Source organism: Setaria italica, chromosome VIII (genome assembly GCF_000263155.2).
Source record: "Setaria italica strain Yugu1 chromosome VIII, Setaria_italica_v2.0, whole genome shotgun sequence".
Lineage (NCBI taxonomy): Eukaryota > Viridiplantae > Streptophyta > Magnoliopsida > Poales > Poaceae > Setaria > Setaria italica.
In genome coordinates this window covers 28,344,528-28,360,944 of record NC_028457.1, presented here as the reverse complement: position 1 = coordinate 28,360,944, position 16,417 = coordinate 28,344,528, and the positions used below count along the sequence as shown (strand labels likewise).

The 16,417-nt window shown below is 46.7% G+C and overlaps 1 pseudogene; it reads left to right on the top strand.

Annotated features, from left to right (window-relative positions):
• Window positions 1-3,943: 3,943 nt before the first annotated feature.
• Window positions 3,944-15,063, top strand: LOC101772659 (annotated as a pseudogene).
• Window positions 15,064-16,417: the final 1,354 nt, after the last annotated feature.

Sequence of the window (16,417 nt, the reverse complement as noted above, 5' to 3'; positions counted from 1 at the left end):
ACCTAACGTATCTGCCACATGTGTGTACACAAACAGGATACGATGGTGGTGGAATCACGTGGTGTGCGGAATGCACACATAGCACAATATTCTCTTGATGTTAAAGAATAGTTGGTGACGGTGAAAGGCAAGTGCGACATGCACTTTCGAGCTCTTCCCCCCATTTTTTTTTTCCATTTATAAACATTATATAAACGGTATAGGCTGAATGTGGAGGACAAAATTATTTTTTTCTATGGGATTTCATTTGTTCGGACAGTTTACTCCTCTACGGGTTCATCCTTGGAATGTAAGAATCTTAAAATGTAGGAATAGGAAAAACATAGAAATAGAGTTGCATGACATTTGCAATCCTATAAGTTTCGAAAATGTAGAAAGTTTGTAATGCAATATAGGAAAAATAAAAAAAAGAGAACAAAGGAAAGTTGTCAAGAAGGTTGGACCTGATGTTAGATTTCCTCCAGAAATCTTATGGATTGAGCCATTCTATAGGAATTTTGAAAGATTGGTAGCCAGTCCTTTGTTCCAAAAGGTCACATAGGAAAAATTTCCTATAGGATTTAAACCCTACAGAACTTTTATAAAAATCCTATGTTCCAAAGGAGCCCTAAAACTTAAAAGTGAAGGACAAATATACCAAAAACTAGTGTACAGTTGTGCTGGATTACAACTAATCAAATGTCAACTCATAGGCGAGACTCGAGAGTTTGCTATAATGGAGCAGAGGTACATGTACAACGAAAATGGACAACTTTCGCAAGGAACTTGAAGAGGGAGGAGGAAGACACTAAACAATTTCGAGCAGACAGGCGAACACTGGGTGCAAAGAGAAAGGATGAAAAAGGGGAAGATATGAATTGTCGGGAGTGAATGCATAGTGTTAAAAAATGTAAATATTAGACAACAAATGATAATTAGCTAGTGCTTATAGTTATATACAATTAATTTTAAATCATTGTGATTGACTTTAGAATTGGTTAATCAATGATCAACCAAAATACTATTCCATAAAAGGCTTGGCTAGATGTCACACTAACCCATAGAAGTGACAACGTCCCATTGCTCTGTTCACCAACCACCTTGAACACTAGGAAGCCTTTCTCCCCGTTCTCCCTTCATCATAACCCATACTTCCGTCATCGGTAAAATTTATAGAGATGAAGAAGACAGATCTTATCATCGAGGATAAGGAATCATGGATCCGATATAGGGGTGGATATCAAGCTAGCTCGGCTCAGCACACAGCGCAATAGGACGGGGCACGGAGTGTGTGATGTGAGGTTCTATAGGGTTTAGGGTGGTCATTTATACTCATGAAGAATTGGGCTAAAGATATGGGCCTATTTCTTATTGGGCTGCCGCCCGTCCTGCTACTACAGTTATGGCGGTTGTCGTCGGTGCGCTTGCCGTTCTTGTCGTGCTCACCGCGCCCGTGGTCCCAACTGCCGCGGCAATGGTTATGGTCCTCCTCATCATGCGGCTCTGTTTCCCGTGGCGGCCGTGGGAGCTGCGCGGGGAACTTTGAGCGTGCATCAGAGGGGGTGCCATCTGGCAGACCATAGCACCAAACGTATCCCCGACGCACCGAGGTGAAGGCAGATGGGTTGCTGATGGTGCCGTCGAGGTTGCATGCCATCATCGTGTAGTCTTCCAGTACACCAAGGTGCAAGAACACCTCATAGCGTACTCCTTGTTGCCAACGGTCTGGCAGCGATGTGGTGATGGTGACCGCAGAAGACTTGTCAGTAGGGCAATGAGTAAAGATCAGCCAGACACGCTTGGGTATTTCACTTGGATTTGCCGTCCAAGCCCAGAGGTCGATGTGCCTGGTGTCGGTTTGCTGGACGAGGTCAGTGTTGATTTACTGAAGCGCGCAGTGCGTACCGATGATCCTCTCGACAATGTCCGACGCGCAGGCGTGGATGGGGATGCCGCCAAGGTAGAGCCGCACCCGGAAGAAGATGTGCAAATTGAGCGCGTGGCTCAAGATGTGCCATGGTCGAAGATAGATGTCGATGTCGTGTCCCTGGAAGCGCCCGCAGCTGCGAGCTGCTGCACACTGCTCAGGGGTGGCGAAGCGGATGAGGAAGGGCTCCAGCTGGTGGACGGTGACAATGACGTCGCCTTGTTGGAGCCAAAGCCTATCCCTGAGAAGTTCTTCGATGTCCCTGGCATCGGCCCCGCGTGGCAGGTGGATGGCCCAGGGGACTAGAGCCGTGCATTCCCATTCCCTGGCATCACGCTCTAGGTCAAAGGAGTTGGGCACAATGATCATCTCCTCATCGGGGCGGTTGTTGGGGTCGCCGATGGCCATCAGGCGAAGTGGCGGCGGCGGTGGTGGCTGAGAGGATGGCGGGGCTTGTGGATATTAGGGGTGTCGTCGTGGAGCTTGTGAAGGGGTGGTTGGTGTTGGGGGCTGAGCGGAAGCTGACAGCACACGACATTGAGGCAGCCATGGACAGGGAGCAGGATCTGTAGGTGGTTGTGTTGGACAGTGCGGAGTGGCCTGAGGCAGCCGTCGGCGTGGAGCAGGAAGTGGAAGGCGCAGTTCGTGGCAGAACTTCGCCTGGTGCCCCGATTGGCGACACCTAAAGCAGCAGACCGGGTATCTGCACGCAGCCGCCCGGTGGTCCTTGGCCAGGCAATTGAAGCATTGTCCGGCAGTAGCGCGCTGGAAGGCCTGTAGAGCTGTGGTAGCTGCGTGCATTGAAGGTCCGCTCCGTGTCCGGCCATGTCCGCCGTCGTGTCGAGCCGCGCCGAGCGGCGTGCAAGGAGTCACTAGTAGAGAACTTTCGATGCGCCCCTTTTAATCCCGGTTTAAAGTAGGCCCAGAATAAAAGGGGGTGCGCGGAGCTTTACTCCCGGTTGGTATTTGCAACCGGAACTAAAAGTCACCTTTTTGTCCCAGTTCAAAAATCAGCCACCCGTCGGGGACCCTTTAGTCCCGGGTGAAGAAATCAGCTACTCGTGGGTCACCCTTTTAATCCCGATTGGTGTTACCACTCGAGACTAAAGCTCACAACACCAACCGGGATAAAATGGGGTCTTTTATCCAGGTTGGAAACTTCAACCGGGATAAAAGGGTCCCTCACGGGTGGCTGAAAAAGAACTAAAGCCCTCGAACCCTTTTATCCCGATTTGTAATGCCAATCGGGATAAAATGGGGTCTTTATCCCGGTTGGTGTTTCCAACTGGGATAAAAGGGTCCCCCACGAGTTAGTATAAAAGGACTGGATTCCCTATATAGTCAGATGTGGTGTGTAGGTGGGATGGTAAGGAAGCTACGCATGAGGCTTAAGGTCATGGGTTCGAATCCCACGAACTACGCACGCGCTTATTTCGCGTGAAAATCGCGTGACTTGTGACTTGCGCATGTGGAGAGGCCTCCCTGGGCTCAGTTTTCTACTAGTGAGTTGAATGCCGTGTGCGTCTTATAGCTGGGAGCCAATCCTCAGTCGGTGAGGCGGTGCGCGGGGAATAGCGGGCCTGCTAACGAGCGTTGTAGTGGCGCAGCCTTGACTCCTCCTCACAGTAAAAGAGACGCGGCCGGGCAGCGCTACCGGAGTAATGGCGCCGTTCGCGGGGGTGTGGGTGCGCCGCGTCGCATCGGGGTAGCTGGGAGCTCGCCCGATGTGGGGCAGAGGTTCCTCCCGGGCGGACAACCTCAGCATAACTCCTTCCTCGAAGCGTGGTGCCAGGGGGAGCAGACGGTGCTGCTGGCAGTAGATCCACAACCGAGGCACTGGATCCGGCATCAGAGGCTGCCGATCCGACGATCCTGGCACCGATACGCATGGGGACGGTCATGGCTCGTCGGTGGGGGGCAGCTGTTGAAGAACTGCTCCCAGGTGTATAGGGGACATGAGCTGGCTGTATGTGGTGCTGGTGGTTGGCGAACGGGAAGGGGAGGGCGGCGACTAGGGGGAAGCGGCGAGGGGCGCAGATGGCGATGCGGCAGCGGCAGCAGCGGTGGGGAGCAGGCGGCGGGGTTGGGGGGCATGGCAGACTCAAGAGGCGTTCATTACTAGTTACTAATCGCAACTGTTCACTCTCGCTCTCACTCGATCGACGCAACACGACCCCCTTCGTCCTCAAGTACTGGAACGAACCTAAGAACAACACCTACGACTGGAGAGGAGTTGCTCCTCGCGAGACCTACATCGCGAACATCCTCAAGGTACTGCATATGCATCAGCTGTAGTCATTAGACATCACACGCAGTAGTTCTGAACGCAAAATTGACGATGCTTAATCCTATGATCATCATGACGATAAGTTCACAGCGTGTGTTCATCTGAATCATCAGGATTTGAACGCTGCGTTGAAACAGTCTAAGGAGACATGGAAGATTGTTGTCGGTCACCATGCCATTAGAAGCGTCAGCGAGCATACGGTGACACCCAGGAGCTCGTGCAGCAGCTTCTCCCAATCCTCAAGGTGTGTTCATGACGTCATATAGACCATACATCATCTTCCGTCTTATATAGTACCATTTGCTCGATCAAGCACCATCGCGATGTAGCTAAATGAATTCACTTTCCAATTGTTAAAATTTATGAAGGCCAATGGAGTTGATCTGTACATCAACGGTCATGATCACTGCCTCGAGCACATCAGCAGCAGGGACAGGTAGGCACTACTGCACGGCACTCAGTTGATTCTCTCTCTGCCATACCCCATACCTAGGTCACCATGGAAGGAATCAATGTAATCAAAGCTTGGAGTCTTTGACCACTAAGCAGAAATACATAACAAAATTTACCACTTAAAATAAATGTACTTTCATGATACATAATACTCCTGAATTTACAAGGCTTATCATTTTATTAGAACAAGCCTCTCAATAACAGTTACTCTATTAATACACATTATTTAATGATATAAGTTGTTGTCATCAGATTTGTATTTTTAATACTTTATTATGAGTACTTTTGTATCACATAAAGTATATACTAATTGAGTAATTGTTGTTTAAAACCTTATCCTAATGAAATGAAATATGCCTTGTAAAAGAAAACAGAAGGATCATGAGAATAAACATTGTCAAAACCTTTCAAATTTATAAGACAAACTAATTATAACGACTTAGAACTACTAACTACTGTTGGGTTATGATCCAAATTCTTGGGCTAAAGTGAAGCGGGCCGAAGCGAAGCGGCCCATTAGCGTTTAGAGGGACTATACCATCTATTAGTACCATATTGCTAATAGACGAGGCTGTGGGGGTTTTTCCTCCCTATATATATGGACCACCTCTGTAACACCCGTCATTTTAGTCATTTAAGTGACTTGGATAAATTGGAAGTAATTCAAGAAGAAAGGAAAAAGAGATTGACCGAAAATCAAATTCGAGTCAAATTTGGCTGAAATTTGATTTTTGAATTTGAAATTCCGAAAAATTCGGCGAAAATATAGAGTGGAAGTGTAAAGATGATTAGAATTTAAGGTTCAAAAATTTGGAATAATATTTGATCCTAAACACTCAAAAGAAATCAGAGAAGGAAATGAAAAGCTACGTTTACTATTCACCGTACGAAAACAGGAAATCAGAAAAACAGCTTCAGAGTACATTTTGGAAATTGAATTCTGATAATTTTTTCAAATAAGTAAATCAGGACAACTATACCATGTGAAATTATGAACTTTGTACTCCTAGAATTGGGTGTTGTGGATCAGGAATAACAGAGGGAACCATTTCAAATGGAGGCCTAAAGTTGGCATTTTGTCACAATAGGCAGCTTTGCTGGAATTTGGTTAAGTATGAAAATGGTACTGAGTACCTGACTTTAGAACCAAATTCTGGAGAAATTTCATTAAAAGTGAACAGATGTTTTTGGATATTAGTGAAATATGGACTGTGGAGAAGGTAAATGAATAGTTGTTGTCCAGAGAAAGTGGAAGGTTTGAATTCAAATTGGAGCCAAAAGTTAGCAACTGAGCAGATTTCGAGCTCCTGGCTGAAATAATTCTAAGTCTGGAAAATATGATGAGTATCTATTTTTGAAACCGAATTCTGCCCCATTTTTTCAAGTAAGTGAGCAAAGGAAACTAGACAGTGGTGAAGTATGATCCTTGGACATGTTTAATAAGGTGTTGTTGCTCAGAGATAGCAAAAGAATCAAATTTAAATCAAGGCTCAAAGTCAGCACTCTAGCTATTTCGGCCAACTCTTGAGCTGCATAGATTCTAAGTCTGAAAACAGTGTTAACTAGCAATGTTTGGAGCAAATTTCAGGAAAATCCAGTGCAAAGGTTATATGGTTTCTGGTGCAAAATGGAATCCTTATTAGTTGTAGAACACAAATAGGGAGTGGTTGGCCTATATGGAATACAATTGGGCTACTGAAATTGGTGCCAAAGAAGGGTAAATGACCACATATGAGAACTGTCGAACTGAATCAATAAAGTTCAGTAACAGTGCAAGTTGACAGAAACATTGGAGCTCAAAAATTTCGACCTTAGGGTGCTCATCTCGGGTAGAGGCCCATCTATCAATTAAAGTGCTCGGATTAATCTACAAGTTTGCTCAAAGGAGTTTTGCGAGTTGGGATCAAAAGGTTTGAGTAATTGAAGCGTGAACATATCGGTTGGGAAGGGATAAGAGGAAATGAAGAAAAGATCAAAACAGGGGAGAGCCGTGCCGCCGACGACATCTTGAATCGCCGGCCAGCACACGGCCACGTCCGCGCTCACGCAGGCGTGCAGGTAGTCGAGGTGGATGGCATGCAGCAGTAACAATTTGTATAAGTCCAGCTTCTGTGCCTATCCGTCTACCCCGTCGATTTTCACCGTGGCGAACGCAGAGCACGAGCGAGCTAGCGCCCGCGCCGGCCATCATCCTCGCCGTCAAATCCTTTTGCGCCACCGCCCAACAACAGCCCCTGTAGCCTCACCATGACGCCCTAAGGCTGACCGTCGCCCAGTTTTTCGCCGTCAAGCTTCAAAATCGCCGCCGTTACTGTCCGCCGGCCGCCGTCACCCAATCCCCAAGGTGAGCTCCTGAACCGATTGTTTCTTCTCAATTAACGGGCCTAGGGGCGTCCTGCAAGAGTTTGGAAGCCGAAGGGGAAGTCGTGGAAGTCTCTTGTGCCGCCAACATGCACCGCCATGGCCGGCAGCCGGTCAAGCCGCCGCCGCCGTGGAGGGGCCATCTCCGGCCACCTCCCGGAGCGCCGCCTCCGCCCACGGGTGTGTCGCGGCCTGGGGGTTCCTCCCCGGCCCGACCCCGTCGCCGGCGAGCCGCCGGCCGGCGAGTCCCCGTCGGCCCCGCGCGCCCCTGTTTTGGCGCAGGGAGGAAGAACCGAGTGCCAGGAAGGTGAGAGGAGAAAGGGGGAGGAGACAGGCCAGCCGTGCGACATGGGCTGAGGGAAGGTGCCGGCCCAGCTAAGCCCGCGCGGCATAGAGAAGAAGGGGAAGGCCGGTGGGCCGTTTATTGGCTTAAGAAAGAAGTGGGCCATGAGGCCCAGGTTGGAGTGGGAGAGGAAAAGAAGAGGACCAGCCACCGTCTTGGGCCGGGGGAAAGCGCGGGCCCAGCTAGCCGAAGAACAGAGAGGGCCGGCGGGTGATTGAAAGGGAGAGAGTTAGGCCGTCGGCCTGTAAGAAAGAGCAGGCCGGTCATGTTGCTTGGGCCGTGCAGCCCAGGTAGAAGTGAAGGAGAAAGAAGGTGGGTCGGCCGGGGTTGAGAAAAAGAAGAGAAGGGGGAGCCGGCCCAAAGAGAAGGCTGCCGCAAAAAAAAGGCCACGCGTGGAAGGTTAAAAGGCTGGCAGGCCATTTTTCGGCCCGAGGAAAAGATAGGTCATGGGCCCCACGCGTTAGTGAAGAAAAGAGGGAAGAAGTAGGAGGCCGGGTAGGCCCTAGGTGGAAGTGATGGTGGGTAGAAGCAAGTTGGGTGAGAAAAGTTTGGGCCGGGGGTTTTGTTAAACCTTAGGTTTTCTTTATTAGATAAATAGATTAAATGTTGTTTTCACCATTTAATTCACAGGAAATTCTAGAAGTGCCCAAAATTAGTGAAACCAATTTTATTAGGATTGTTTTATTTTCCTTTATGCATTAAAATTCTTAAACCCTAGGAAATATAATAAAAATTTAGGTATTTATTTAATGCCTTTTTGTTTAAGATATTTAAATAAATGCTTAAGCTTTATTAAATGTATAAAACTTGAGTAATGCTTTATTATCCACAAATCATTATTAATTCATAGGAAGTAAGTTTTTAAGATTAGAAAATTATTATAATGCTTTTAAAAATAAATAAAAAGGTCTAAGGTAGGATTAGTAAAGAAAATAAAAATGGTGGGTTAATCTTTGGGGTTTTCGTGTGTTGGCTTGCAACTTTATCATGATAAATTGTATAGTCCTTGTTGGCTTGCAACTTTATCATGAAGGAAGTTTGTATAGTCTTGTATTCAAAAAAGTTTTGCATCTCTAACTCTTGCATATACTGAATCGTAGACGTCACAACTCCTGAAGTGGAATTCATGGAATTCAGCTGGAGACGGACATCATTCGCGAATTGTGGAATGCCTCTTTCATTAAAGAAGTTTTCCGAAGAACTAACCTTTGTTGATCCCAGGCAAGCCCCGGTGCATTTATACCTATCTATTTTGGAGTCGTTATTTCATGTGACTTATTATCGGTTATTTGATATATGTATGCATTAAGTCTAGGAGTTGCTTGAAACCTATTCTTGTGTATAATCATGCCTTGTTTTAAGGACATCTTTGCCACTTGTTCAAATCCTAGAAACTACCCAAGTCTAGAATTGCTTACTTGCTTACATAATTGGTTTACCAACCTTAAAGAAAACTCTTAAGTCATACATATTGCTTATAAAGAATAGTTTGGAGTATGGAACCAGACAGAAGCTAGAGATGTAGTTCTGTCTGCTAGATTAATCTGGTTAAGGACCAATTCGTGTCTTAACCATTGATCAAGTGATAACATCTGATCACTTACTGGGTATGGGACCAATAAAGCCCAGTAGATTAGTAAATTCTATGATCAGGAATGCTTCGTACCCGCATTTGACGTGCTGGAGATTGGCAGGGGTGTAGCCTGAAACTCACATGGAGATCAGGCCAGACGTGGGGTCCCATGTGGGGGTGCATCCCTGGGTCCGGGTAGTCGTATTCCTAATCATTGACTTTGCTAATCGAGAGGTTGTTAGTACGACCTGTACAGTCGTATATAGCTGGTGATCAGGGTACTCTCCTGCAGGATGTAAATTGATCTGGATCGCCGCAATTCTCGGTTATGAATGCACTTGATCGCTGTTAAGCTTCGTAGTATGAACTCCTGCGATATAAAATCTTCTGTTGCCAAGTACTGTATGAATTAACAGCTGTGATTGTTTTACTTCTATTATCATCTAGAATGGTTAGGTAATAACTTAACTCAAATAAAAGATAAAACTAAGGTATCACTTGTAGTAAGCTTTTCGGCAAAAATTGCATTAGCCAAGTACATCAAAAAGCTAAGCATACTCTTCCAAAGAAAGTTATTATATTGGTTAGTCGGGTAAGACTTGCTGAGTACTTCGTACTCAGGGGATCCCTTGTTGTTGTTTTCAGAAAGCCAGCAGGGACCCACCGAAGAAGAAGCCCCGAAGACCTAGGGTATCTTATGAGTCTCATGATACTCTAGAATAAAACTTAAATGTTTATTTTTAAATTCTTAGAACCACGCTGACCTGCATGATTAAGTTGTTTCAAACTATGGTTGTAATATATCGTACCTTTGTTATGTCTTTAAAAATGTAATATTTGTTGATATTATCCCATCGCGGATATTATCCTGATGTATGGCTATGAGACACGTCGTGGATCCTTCGAGGAGTCCTAGGGACACTCGACGGACTACCGGACTTATGCTGTTTTAGGTGCGTTTTGGATAATTGCTGTTCCGACAGCGATTAGGCGCACTTAAACCAGCTTAAGTTGGGCGGTTCCGCCACAACCTCCCTCATGGAAAAGATGCATCATAGACTTCTATATGGGAAGGCCCCTAGTTAGGGTATCCCCAAGTTGTAAATCTCCGGCTCTTGTAACCTCACCCAGATATAGTGAAGATTGTTGCTAGCTGGTGCCCGTGGTTTTTCCCTCTCGCATTGGGAGGGTTTTCCACGTTAAATCTCGTGTCTCTCTGCGATTGATCTTGTTTACTTCGTCGTTCCTCCGCTGTAGCGAATAACAAGTGGTACCAGAGCTGAATTTTTCAGATCAAGGCAACGCAATGGTGTCGATGAAGTTTGATCTATTGCTACTCGACTACAAGACGAGATTCTCGCTATGGCAAGTGAAGATGAGGGCGATACTCGCCCAATCACAGGATCTGGATGAAGCGCTTGTTTGCTTCGGGAAGAAGAAGAAGGAAGAATGGACTCCTGAGGAGAAACGTAAAGATCGTAAGGCTCTGTCGCTAATTCAACTTCATCTTTCTAATGATATCTTGCAAGAAGTGCTGCAGGTGCAAACTGCTCCAGAACTTTGGTTGAAACTGGAATCGATCTGCATGTCAAAAGATCTCACCAGTAAGATGCACATGAAGATGAAGTTGTTCTTGCACAAGTTGTAGGAAGGAGGATCGGTGATGAATCACATATCGGTCTTTAAGGAGATTGTGGCCGATCTGTTGTCCATGGAGGTAAAATTTGATGATGAGGATTTAAGTCTTTTGTTACTATGCTCACTGCCCGGTTCATATTCAAATTTCCGTGACACCATATTGTTAAGCCGTGATGAACTAACCCTAGCGGAGGTTTATGAGGCGCTCCAAAGTAAGGAGAAGATGAAAGGTATGGTGCACGGTGAGTCGTCGTCCTCCAAGGGCGAAGTGTTGCACGTCGGGGGCAGATCTGAGTAGAAGTCCTACGACAACAACAATCACGATAAGAGCCAGCATGGTAGAGGACGCTCAAAGTCCAGGGATAAGAAGTTCTGCAAGTACTGCAAGAAAACGAACCACTTCATCGAGGATTGCTATAAGGTAAAGAATAAGGAGAAGAGGAATGCCGCATATCAACAGAAAAATAAAACTGAAGGTAATGCCTCTATGGTCTCTGGTGCTGATAGTATTGATTTGGGAAATTGCCTTATCACATTTGCTGGTTGTGTTGCTGGTCATGATGAATGGATACTCGATTCGGCATGTTCGTTTCATATCTGCATTAACAGAGAATGGTTTAGTTCTTATAAGCCTGTGTAGAGTGGAGATGTTGTACGCATGGGAGATGACAACCCATGTGAGATCGTGGGCATTGGATCAGTTCGTATCAGGTCACATGATGGCATGGTTCGCACGCTGGACGATGTGCGATATATACCAAGGATGGCAAGAAATCTCATCTCCCTTAGCACACCCGATGATGATGGGTACAAGTACTCCGCTTCAGGTAGAGTTTTAAAGGTATCAAGAGGTTCTCTCGTTTACATGGTTGGTGATATGAATTTTGCCAAGTTATATGTGCTTAGAGGAAGTACTTTGCATGGTTCCGCTTCGGCTACTACTGTCTCTGATAATAATACTAACCTCTGGCATAAGCGTCTTGGGCACATGAGTGAACTTGGTATGGCAGAATTGATGAAGAGAAACCTGCTGGATGGCTGCACTCAAAGTAAGATGAACTTTTGTGAGTACTGCATTTTTGGTAAGCACAAGAGGGTAAAGTTCAATACCGCGGTACATCGCTCCAAAGGTATACTTGAGTATGTACATGCAGATTTGTGGGGACCTTCTCGTAAGACCTCATATGGTGGTGCAAATTATATGCTAACTATCATTGATGATTACTCTAGAAAAGTATGGCGTTATTTTTTGAAAGGTAAAGATGATACATTTGCTGCTTTTAAAGAGTGGAAAGTAATGATAGAAAGACAAACTGAGAAGAAGGTAAAGCTGCTTCGTACTGATAATGGTGGTGAATTTTGCTTGCATGAGTTTAATGATTATTGCAGGAAGGAAGGCATTGTGAGGCATCGCACCATTCCGTACACTCCACAGCAGAATGGTGTGGCTGAGCGCATGAACAGAACCATCATATCCAAGGCTCGTTGCATGCTGTCCAACGCGAAGATGAGCAAGCATTTTTGGGCAGAGGCCGCCAACACCGCATGCTATTTGATCAACAGGTAACCTTCTATTACACTCAACAAGAAAACTCCTATTGAGGTATGGTTTGGTACGCCTGCTGATTATTCACAGTTGAGAGTTTTTGGTTGCACTGCTTATGCTCATGTTGATAATGGAAAATTGGAGCCTAGAGCTATTAAGTGTTTGTTTCTTGGTTATGGTTCTGGAGTAAAAGGATATAAGCTATGGAATCCTAAAACAAGAAAGACTTTCATGAGCAGGAGTGTTGTTTTTAATGAATCTGTGATGTTTAATAACAGTTCTCCCATAGATATTGTACCAGACAGATCTAATGATGAGCAGCAGAATGTGAGCGTGCATGTGGAGCAAATGGATGATCAGGAAGATGATTTTGTTGATGACATTATTGATACTATTCAGCACTCACCTCTTATTTTGCAGCAAGACGATCAGCCTATTGCACTTCGCAGAGCAAAGAGGAGTTGTGGCCCTCGATCCCGATTGATTGAAGAGTGTAATTTGATTTATTATGCTCTTAGTTGTGCTGAACAGGTGGAGAACACTCATGAGCTGGCCACGTACACTGAAGCTATTATTTCTGGAGATCGATCTCAGTTGTGAAAGAAGAGATGCAGTCCCTAGAGAAAAATGGCACATGGGACGTGGTGCGTTTGCCTAAAAATAAGAAGACCGTGCGTTGCAAATGGATCTTCAAGAGGAAGGAGGGTATATCTCCTAGTGAGCCTCCGAGGTTTAAGGCAAGGTTAGTAGCTAAAGGCTTCAGTCAGATTCCAGGTGTTGATTACAATGATGTGTTTTTCCCAGTTGTGAAGCATAGCTCAATCCGTACATTCTTTAGCATTGTTGCTATGCGTGATCTTAAGCTTGAGCAGCTAGATGTGAAGACAGCATTCTTGCATGGAGAGCTTGAGGAGGAGATATACATGGACCAGCCAGAAGGGTTCATAGTGCCTGGTAAGGAGGATCATGTTTGCAAATTGAAGAAGTCCTTGTATGGTTTGAAACAGTCTCCTCGTCAGTGGTATAAGAGGTTTGATTCATTTATGTTGTCAAATTGCTTTAAGAGATCTGATTATGATAGCTGTGTCTACATTAAATTTGTTGATGGATCACCTATATACTTGCTGTTATATGTTGATGATATGCTGATTGCTGCCAATAGCAAGAAAGAAATCACTGCATTAAAGGCTCAGTTGAGCAGTGAATTTGACATGAAGGATCTTGGTGCTGCTAAGAAAATTTTAGGTATGGAAATTACTAGAGACCGTGCTTCTGGTTTATTGTTTCTTAGTCAGCAAAATTATATTCAGAAAGTACTTCATCGTTTCAACATGCATGATTCAAATCTTGTTAGTACCCCCATTGCACCTCACTTTAAATTGTCAGCTTTACACTGTCCTAACACTGATGAGGAAGTTGAGTACATGTCCAGAGTTCCATATGCTAGAGTTGTTGGGTCTTTGATGTATGCCATGGTTTGCTCTCGTCCGGGAGTCTAGTCGGTAGATATATGGCTAATCCTGGTAAAGAGCATTGGAAGGCTGTTCAGTGGATTTTCAGGTACCTGCGAGGCACATCGGATGCTTGTTTGAAGTTTGGCAGGACTGAAAAAGGACTCGTTGGCTATGTTGATTCTGATTATACTGGTGATTTGGATAAGCGAAGATCGCTCACAGGTTATGTTTTTACCATTGGAGGTTGTGCTGTGAGCTGGAAGGCACATTTGCAGGATGTTGTTGCGCTATCCACCACTGAAGCAGAATATATGGCTATTTGTGAAGCAAGTAAAGAGTCAGTTTGGCTAAAAGGTTTGTTTGCTGAAATTGCTGGAGTTGATTCTTGCATTGACCTGTTTTGTGACAGCCAGAGTGCAATTTATCTCACTAAAGATCAGATGTTTCATGAGAGGACAAAGCACATTGAGGTTAAATATAATTGTGTTAGAGATATTGTTGCAAAGGGCAAGCTAAAGGTATGCAAGATTAGCACTCATGAAAATCCTGCTGATATGTTCACAAAGCCAATTCCAGTTGCTAAGTTTGAGCTTTGCTCAAGTTTAGTTGGTATTACTGTTTAGCCTAAGAGGCTATTTGGCGCCGAAGGTGTTTTCTTTGTTTGTTTCAGGGTGAAGGTTCATTTTATACTGCAAGAAGGAATTTGTCTCGAGGTGGAGTTTGTTGGGTTATGATCCAAATTCTTGGGCTAAAGTGAAGTGGGCCGAAGCGAAGCGGCCCATTAGCGTTTAGAGGGACTACACCATCTATTAGTACCATATTGCTAATAGACGAGGCTGTGGGGGTTTTTCCTCCCTATATATATGGACCACCTCCCTCATGAAAAAGATGCATCATAGACTTCTATAAGGGAAGGAATACTTCTATACGGGAAGGCCCCAAGTTAGGGTATCCCCAAGTTGTAAATCTCCTGCTCTTGTAACCTCACCCAGATATAGTGAAGATTGTTGCTGGCTGGCGCCCGTGCTTTTTCCCTCTCGTATTAGGAGGGTTTTCCACGTTAAATCTCGTGTCTCTCTGCGATTGATTTTGTTTAATTCGTCATTCCTCCGCCATAGCGTATAACAACTACGATATTTAGCAGAAGTTCTCAGTTTTATTTGTACTGTCAATGTGATGAAAATAAATAAATGACTTGATTGCAGTCCACTTCAATATCTGACGAGTGGTGGCGGTTCTAAGGCATGGCGTGGCATCTTCACACCCAACACCGACAAGCTGGAGTTCTTCTATGACGGGCAGGGATTCATGTCGATGCGGCTGACCAATACAGAGGCACATCTCGCCTGCTATGACGTCGCCGGAACAGTCCTGCACAGCTGGGGGCTCACCAAGGGCGCATACTACTAAGCTACAATACCTTTTCATTCTTGTCTGTGGTTTGATATGATTGATCGATTCGTCATGCGCACACCTTCTTTATAAGTTTATAGTTTTTTTTTGAGGAATGTTGCAAGTTTGTAGTTGATTGTCCTAGTGCGTTGGGGCAGTATGCAAGTGTAGCGGGTGTAACCGCTTTTTCCTGTGTAATAAATAAAAGTGGTGCTGCCAAGACACCCTTCCGTAAAAAATATGTCAAAGCACAAGTTAAGTAATGTTTTGGGACAGGTATCCAATATATTGCAAATCAACAACCACTACGGGACACAGGAACATTACCGAGTGCCTGGGGCACTCGGCAAAGCTCCAAAAACACTCGGCGAACCCTTGACCGAGTGTAACACTCGGCAGTGGGCACACGGCAAAAAACCTGCCGGCAAACAAACTTTGCCGAGTGTTTTTTGCCGGGCACCCGGCAAAGCTTTTGCCGCGTGCCCAAAAAATACTCGGCAACAATTTCAGGAAAAAATAAAAAAAAAACAGTTGCTGGCCGCCGCCGCCACTGCCGGCCACCACCACCGCCGCCGCCACTGCCGGCCACCACCGCCGCCGCCGTCGCCACTGCCGGCCACACGCCGCCACCATCACTGGCCCAAGCCCTCCGTAGATCTCACCGCGCCACCGCCGTCTCCCTCCCCCGGCCCGCGCCGCCGCTGTCCCCTCCGCCCGTGCCCACGCACGCCGCCGCCCCCTCCGCCCCTGCCCACGCGTGCCGCCGTCTCCCTCACCCTCCCTGGATCTCGCCGTTGGGGGAGGGAGGGAGGGGAGGCCCCGGCCGCCGGATGTTGCCGGTGGGGAGGGGGCGGCCGGAGAGGGAGGGGGAGGGAGAAGGAGGGGGCCGCCGCCCGGATCTCGCCGAGGAGGGGCGCGGGGAGGGGGCGGCCGCCGGGGGAAGGAGTGGTGGCCGGCCACCGCCGGATCCGGCCCCGGGAGGCCACCATGGCCCCGCCCACCATGGCCTCCGCCGGGGGAAGGAGTGTGGCGGCCGGCCACCGCCGGATCCGGCCTCGAGGGGCGGCGCGGCGGAGGGGAGGAAGGGGAGCGGCCCGCCGAAGGAGAGGGGAGGGGGCCGGGGCCGCCCTGGGTCCGCCGGAGGAGAGGGAGGGGAGGGAGCCGGGGGGGCGCTCTGGAGGGAGGGGGTCGGGGGGGGCGTGCGGCGGCGGCTGCATGACTGAAGCGGGGTGGGGAAAGAAGAGAGGAGAGTGGGGGGCGGTCTGCGCGGGGCGGAGGGGGGCATCTGGTTTGCCGAATGTCCTATATGGACACTCGGTAAAGGGTTTCTTTGCCGAGTGTCCAACGTAGGACACTCGGCAAACTTTTATGGACACTCGGCAAACTTTTTTGAAAAAAATTTAAAAAATATCCAACAGTTTTCAAAAAATACCAAATTTTCACACGAACCAATATATGTTCTCT